The sequence below is a fragment of the Sinocyclocheilus grahami genome, unplaced genomic scaffold (genome assembly GCF_001515645.1).
Source record: "Sinocyclocheilus grahami isolate Dianchi unplaced genomic scaffold, SAMN03320097.WGS_v1.1 scaffold692.1, whole genome shotgun sequence".
In the NCBI taxonomy this organism is placed as follows: domain Eukaryota; kingdom Metazoa; phylum Chordata; class Actinopteri; order Cypriniformes; family Cyprinidae; genus Sinocyclocheilus; species Sinocyclocheilus grahami.
The window spans coordinates 992109-999937 of record NW_015505871.1 but is presented as its reverse complement, the minus strand read 5'-3'; the positions used below and the strand labels follow the sequence as shown (position 1 = coordinate 999937).

The 7829-nt window shown below is 39.2% G+C and overlaps 1 pseudogene; it reads right to left on the bottom strand.

Moving 5' to 3' along the window:
• Window positions 1-904: 904 nt before the first annotated feature.
• Window positions 905-7829, bottom strand: part of LOC107559614 (FACT complex subunit SSRP1-like) — a 28723-nt pseudogene continuing 21798 nt past the window's right edge.

Sequence of the window (7829 nt, the reverse complement as noted above, 5' to 3'; positions counted from 1 at the left end):
ACGCTCACTCTCTCTCACGCATGCTCTCTCTCTCACGCACGCTCACTCGCTCACGCACGCTCTCTCTCACACGTGCTCTCTCACACGCTCTCACACACGCTCACTCTCACACGCTCACTCTCTCACACACGCTCTCTCTCTCACACGCTCACTCTCACACGCTCGCTCTCTCACACACGCTCTCTCTCACACGCTCACTCTGTCACACGCTCACTCTATCACACGCTCACTCTCTCTCACAAGCTCACTCTCTCACGCACGCACGCTCGCTCTCTCACGCACGCTCGCTCTCTCACACGTACACTCTCTCACGCACGCTCTCTCACGCACGCTCACTCTCACACGCTCACTCACACGCTCTCTCTCACGCACGCTCACTCTCACGCTCACTCACACGCTCTCTCTCACACACGCTCACTCTCACACGCTCGCTCTCACACACGCTCGCTCTCACACACGCTCACTCTCTCACACGCTCTCTCTCACACATGCTCTCACACACGCTCACTCTCTCACACACACACACGCTCTCACACACACACACACAGTCTTTCTCACACACACAGTCTCTCACACACGCTCACCCTCACACGCTCGCTCTCACACACGCTCACTCTCACACACGCTCACTCTCACACACGCTCACTCTCACTCGCGCTCACTCTCGCACATGCTCACTCTCTCACACACGCTCACTCTCACACACGCTCTCTCTCTCACACATGCTCTCACACACGCTCACTCTCTCACACACACACACGCTCTCACACACACACACACACAGTCTTTCTCACACACACAGTCTCTCACACACACACTCTCTCACACACACACACACACACTCACTCACACACACACACACTCACTCACACACACACACACACTCACTCACACACAAACTCACACACACAGGGTCACTGAATCACTCACTGACCTTTTATTGCAAAACAGTGAACATTTTGATAGTTTAAGGTACAAAACATGTCATCGAAATAACCAAACATTTACTGAAGTGCAGTTTTACCATTTTGAAAAAAAAGTAAACAAAAAGGCAAAAAAAAAAAAGAAAAGAAAAAGAGGGCAAAACCCTCTACAAGCAGGTCTATCTACTCTTCCCTGCATTATGCCGGTCTACCAAAACTGAAAAGAACAGAACAGATCTGAGAGCTTTACTGATGACGGCTGGAAACATGCTACCCGTCTATTTCCAGGTTCTCAGTCTGAATGGAAAAACACGTGCTTGCAGGCACAGCAGTAGAAAGTCTTGGTCCGAGTAGCCATCGGTTATTCACTGTGAAACCTGAGATGTGGAAATGTCTCTGTGCTGTCAGTGATCATCAGTCAGACCCCGACTCCTCTGAGCTGGCTTCCTCTTCCTCAGAAGCCTGTGACAGATAAAGCAGGTTAAATGATGCAGATGTAAATAACTCTGATGAAGCCGAGAGCACGCACGTCAGTCGCACACCTTGAGTTTGCTGCCTCTGTCGTGCTCAGATTCAGATGAGCTCTCCTCGCTGGAGATGAACTCTTTGCTCTTAAAGCTTTCATTTACGCTTTCCTTCTTTGTCTCCTTTTCTCCTCCACTCTTCTTCTTGGCTTCCACCTTTCCACCTTTCTTCTTCTTTTCTCTGAAAACACAAGCAATGACTGTCAACATACAGCTGCAGGTAACAACCATTGTAACGTACACTATTGTTCAAAAGTCAGTCAGTGATAAAAAAATATATATTTAGCAACATTAAATTGATTAGAAGTGCCAGTAAAGGTATTTATAATGTTACAAAAGATTTCTATTTTAAATAAATGCTGTTCTTTTGAACTTTCTATTCATCAAAGAATCCTGAAAAATAAAATGCATCACAGTTTCCACAAAAATATTAAAAAGCACAACTGTTTTCAACATTGATAATAATCAGACATGTTTCTTGAGCAGCAAATCGGCATATTATACTGATTTCTGAAGATCATGTGACCCTGAAGACTGGAGTAATGATGCTGAAAATTCGGATTGATCTCAGAAATAAATTACATTTTAATATATATTCATATATAAAACCGCTATTTTAATTTTTACTGTATTTTTGATCAAGTAAACAACATATGTGAGCAAAAAAAAAAAATCTAATAAATAAATTTAAATAATTAAAAAAAAAACTTACCATTTCTTCACTGTAATGCTTGCTTTTAAGCAATGTGCAAATTTAACTTTTGCATAAAAGTACACTGTACAAATCTGCTTCAAAATATAAAACGACTCTAATATAACGTGTGCGTGTTTAGATCCGTTTGCTCACTTGGTAACAGATGCTGCCGCTCCTCCTCCACTCTCTCTGTACTCTTTCATGGCTTTCTCATATTGTTTCTTGGCCTCTTCCGCTTTTCTGTCCCATTCCTGTGAAACACGGGAGAGACACTGAGCTGAACACAATGCTGAATCAAATAAACCGCTCAGGTGACTGTCACAGCGCAGCATCAGGAGTTCACGCTTCAATCATCCGTCTGCGGCACAATAAAACCAACCACAGACTAATAATTCAGTACGCGGCTAATAAATGTCTTCAGTGCTGCAGCGCTCACTCCTGAAAACTACACTCCATGCATCAAATATTACATTTGGATTACATCAGATATCCATAATGTGTAAAAAGGCAAAATTATAAAACCGCTTTAGTTATGGATGTGCTATACATTGGATTCATAAAAATTAAGAAATGTATGTTTTAATGAATCTTATGGCCACCAGTATTTGCATACAGAACTGTAATAGGCTTTTACTAAAATCGAATCACTGGTTACTGATGGAAAGTGACTTAAATAAATAAATAGGGGGAAAAAATGATATATATATATATATATATATATATATATATATATATATATATGTGTATATGTATATGTATGAAGACTGCAGATGCGAAAACTCTTTTAAATTAGCATTTTCAAATCAGGCTCCTATGTAATTTCACTTTAATGGCAATAAAAGTTTATTAGTCAGTCATTGAAATGCCTTATTTTAAAAAATGTCCAGTTATTTTCATAGGAGTCTGATAAAAATGCTCATTTAAAAAATAAAAAACCTCTGATGGACTTAAATGCTTTTGCATCTGAAATCTTCATATATATACACACACACACACACACACACACACACACACACACACACACACATGAAGAGACCAATGGTAATTAGCGATCTCATTTTTTCCCTTAACTCTTTCTGTTTTCACTGTTATACGGTAGGAGGCGCTATTACACATCTTCAAACATTAAACAGCACATAAATCAAAACCGCCTGCTAGCGAATGAAATATCGCCACAGGAAGTGGTTAAGGACTGTGAAGCTTTGGGTGTCGGTGAAGTGATCGACTGCATCTATGTTCTGATCCGGATGTCATTAGTCATTTTTATTCAAAATTATGCTTTTTTTCATGAAACTTACCCACATTCAGGAGTTGATATAAAAAGAATGCATGAAGCTAGAATAAAACGGTTTGTTTTGTTTAAAAGCAGAGGCTCTGTTCTTTCTTTTGCATGTTCAGATATTACTAAAACTAAATATTAATAAATGCTGGCGGGGCCAGAGTTAACAGGGGCTGTGAAGACTCTCTGGTTGCTGATCTTAATTCACCTCTTTCCGGTCTTTGCCCAGTTGTTTCCACATTTCTCCAGCCTTCTTGGAGATTTCAGTGACTGATATCCCGGGATTCTCGCTCTTGATTCGCTCTCGGTTAGCGTTCAGCCAAAGCATGTAAGCGCTCATCGGCCTCTTCGGAGCCCCGGGGTCCTTCACCTTCTTCTGTTGGCCACAGAGAGAGAAAGAGAGGGTCAATAAAGTCGTGTCTGTTTCGGGTGTCATCTTCCGAACAGTTTTAACATGCATGCTGTCATTCATGAGATATTGATATGTATGATATGTATCTGACCTCTTTCCGTGGTTTCCTCTCTTTCTTCTCCTTCACCACTTTCTTGGGCTTCTTTTCAGGCTTTTTCTTCTTGCCTTCATCCTCACTGTCTGCGTCGTCCGCCTCGCTGTCGCTCTCTGAAGCGTTGCTGTCATACCTGCACAGACACAGCATCATATCATCAGAGCGAGAGACTCACACATCTAAAAATCAAGGGAAAGAAAGCTTTCAATCCCTTACTCTTCTGCGACGTCGTCATCCTCTTCTCCAGGATTGAAAGACTCGTCTACAGGAAGATAACAGATATTAACCACAGAACACTTCGAGCTGAGATTCCACTTTAAAGCATTAGAGGCTCAAGCCCCGTGTCTTTAGTTTTCTTAATATTTTTAAATGATCACCAAACACAAAGCCAGTTTCAATCACTGTTTGTAGAAAAAGCTGGATTTCTTCGTGCAATTGAAATTTGTAAAATAACTCGAAAATTGTAGTAAATAATGTAAATAAAAGAAATCTCTTTATAGAAATAAACTAAGGCTTTGCTTGTGCTCTTTACATTTAAAATCTGAGGCAACCACTGAGCATGAGCAGTTTTTGTCCCTATAACTGTGAAAATTGTAATTATACTATTATGTGCAACTGTTACAGCAAAATATCCCCCATTATAAAAAATCCTGACAAACAAGAATTACATCATTTAGACGTACAGCAAAATAATGCTATCATAAGAAATATAATCAAACAAATAATCTTCTTTATATATTTGTTTGAATTTAGTGGAATTAAGCTGATAACTGCAAACGAACCTGCTGAAGAACGGTTTAATTCAGACTAAATCTGCACCCATTTTATCCATTCATTTGAATTTTATACATTTTCTTTTTAATTGCGATGCTTAATTGTATTGTTAGTATGCTGTAAACCATATTTTTTCACCATATTTAAAACAAAATGCTCATATAATATTTAGTTTAACATGCATGACATGCAACATATTGTGAAAGGTTAAGCACCTCCTTAAAGGGCTCACGAACTGAGAAATCAAATCTCCCTTGATCTTTTGATATATATATATATAACAGATCAGTATACTATAAAAACATCCTACAGGTTTCAGAACTCAAAACTTTCTTGTTAGTTCAAAAACAGCTTTTATTGAAACCGAGTGCAGAAAACGACTCGTTTTGGAATTTGTCACATTATGACATCACAGTGCGACGAAAGCCCGCCTCTGCAGAAGATCACCGCCTACTTCTGCATCACCGCCTCTTTAGCTCCGCCCACCGATTCACATACAACAGTAATGCCACGACACAGAAGTGTGAGTAAACGTGTTTTCATCACGAATGCATTGTCTGTTCCAGATTGCTTGATATATAGAGTATTTACACATTTTTAATCCAAACAACCCGTTATTTAAAATTTTTTTTTTTTAGAGTAAGTATAATTTTAATATGCAAAACTGTTAGCCAATCACAGCAGGGGGCGTTTACTTGAGTCTTGAATGTGCCCCGCCTATAAAAACAGACTGTTCTCCTCAAAAACAAGACAGAAAATAGCCTATTACCACAAAAAAAAAAAAAAAGTGGATCTCTGAGAACATGCAGTTCATGACTCCTTTTATTATTTTTCCAACTAAAAAAGCGAAAAGCACCCTACATATTTAGTTTGCGCTGTGTGTTTTAGTTGAGGCGTGTCAGTACCGCTATCGCCCTCCGATCCGTCGCTGCCGTCTCCCTCCTCTCTGATCTTGCCCTCTTCTCATACAACAGTAATGCCACGACACAGAAGTGTGAGTAAACGTGTTTTCATCACGAATGCATTGTCTGTTCCAGATTGCTTGATATATAGAGTATTTACACATTTTTAATCCAAACAACCCGTTATTTAAAATTTATTTTTTTAGAGTAAGTATAATTTTAATATGCAAAACTGTTAGCCAATCACAGCAGGGGGCGTTTACTTGAGTCTTGAATGTGCCCCGCCTATAAAAACAGACTGTTCTCCTCAAAAACAAGACAGAAAATAGCCTATTACCACAAAAAAAAAAAAAAGTGGATCTCTGAGAACATGCAGTTCATGACTCCTTTTATTATTTTTCCAACTAAAAAAGCGAAAAGCACCCTACATATTTAGTTTGCGCTGTGTGTTTTAGTTGAGGCGTGTCAGTACCGCTATCGCCCTCCGATCCGTCGCTGCCGTCTCCCTCCTCTCTGATCTTGCCCTCTTCTTTCATTCTCTCCAGGTAAGCATCATGCTGGTCTTCATCAGAGTCGCTGTAGCCGTCTGCTCCTTTCATGCCCTAGCACACACACAAGCAGCTCGATAAATAATGTCCATGTAACGCATGTGCATTTGGGTGTGCCAGAGAAAAATAAAAAATCTATTCAATATAACTCACACAACATCTGGAACAAAACATGATCACTAACAGTCATGTCAGAACAGGTTAGAGGAAAGCAAACGGATATTGCACAACGTGTCTTTATATTAACGTTATTAACCAGCATTGTGAATAGTGTGATAATTGAATCCCGCACTCACTCGGGAGCAGAAGAAAGCCGAATTTGTTCTAATGGTGTACATTCAATACTGTTCAAAAGTTTGGGTGAGCAGGATTTTTTTAAGGTTTCTGAAAGAAGTCTTTTCTGCTCACCAAGCATGCATTTATTTGATCAAAAATACTGTAAAAATGTGAAATATTATTGCAATTTAAATTAGCTGTTTTCTATGAGAATATATAGTAAAATATCATTTATTTCTGTGATGCGCAGCTGTATTTATCATCATTACTCCAGTCTTCAGTGTCACATGATCTTCAGAATGAATTTGTTCTAATGGTGTACATACAATACTGTTCAAAAGTTTGGGTGAGCAGGATTTTTTTAAGGTTTCTGAAAGAAGTCTTTTCTGCTCACCAAGCATGCATTTATTTGATCAAAACAGTTGTGCTGCACAATATTTTTGTGGAAACCGTGACTTTTTTTCAGAATCTCTGATTAATAGAAAAAAAAAAGAAATGCACTTATTTGAAAATTATATATTTTTGTAACATTATAAGTGTCTTTACTGTCACTTTTGATCAATTTAATGCATCCTTGTGGAGTAAAAAAAACGTATATTTTTTTTTTTGGTGAAAAAAAACAACTTACTGACCTTGAATTTTTATACATTGAATACCTTGAATACATTATTTATTTTTTCATGCTGATTTACTAAAACAAACTGTGTAGAAAAGAGGCTGAATGATTTCAGCTAGATTATTATAGCATGGATTGACTAGAATTGGTTTTTAAAAAGGTTTGACTTTTCCCCCCACAGCAAATACATGAATACAGATATATAATTTTTAACCATAATTAATTATAATAATCCATTTGGATTATATTGCCCAGCCCTACTGAGCATATTACTTGTGTGCATTTTGGCTTAAACCAAAATAAACGTTTTGAAAACAACAGAAATTACCTCTTTAAATCCTCTGTTCTTGATGTTCAGCTTCTTGGCATTGACAAAGTCAAAGAGTTTTCCGTATTCTTCCCTACATAAGACAGAAGAGAGGCGATCTCCATTATCTTCTGATTTAGTGACCTGACGCTCATTTCAGGACAAAGTGCTGCAGAGAAAGCACTTTGTGGTGAAAGGCGTGACGATGAGGTGCAGTTTACCTCTCGATGTTGCTGAAGGTGTACTGGTTACTCTGCTTGGTCTCGATCTCGAAGTCGAAGGAGCGGGTGGTGGTGGTTCCTCTGGCGAAGTTGACGCAGGAGATCTCCTCGAAGCGCAGGTGAACCGGAGGCTTGTGCACGTAGATGAAGCCTCTCTCTAGAGGATACAGCAGCCCTGAGCTGGCCTTATACGCACACGTTATACACTGAGACCCCGAGTGACTACACACACACACACACACACACACACACACACACA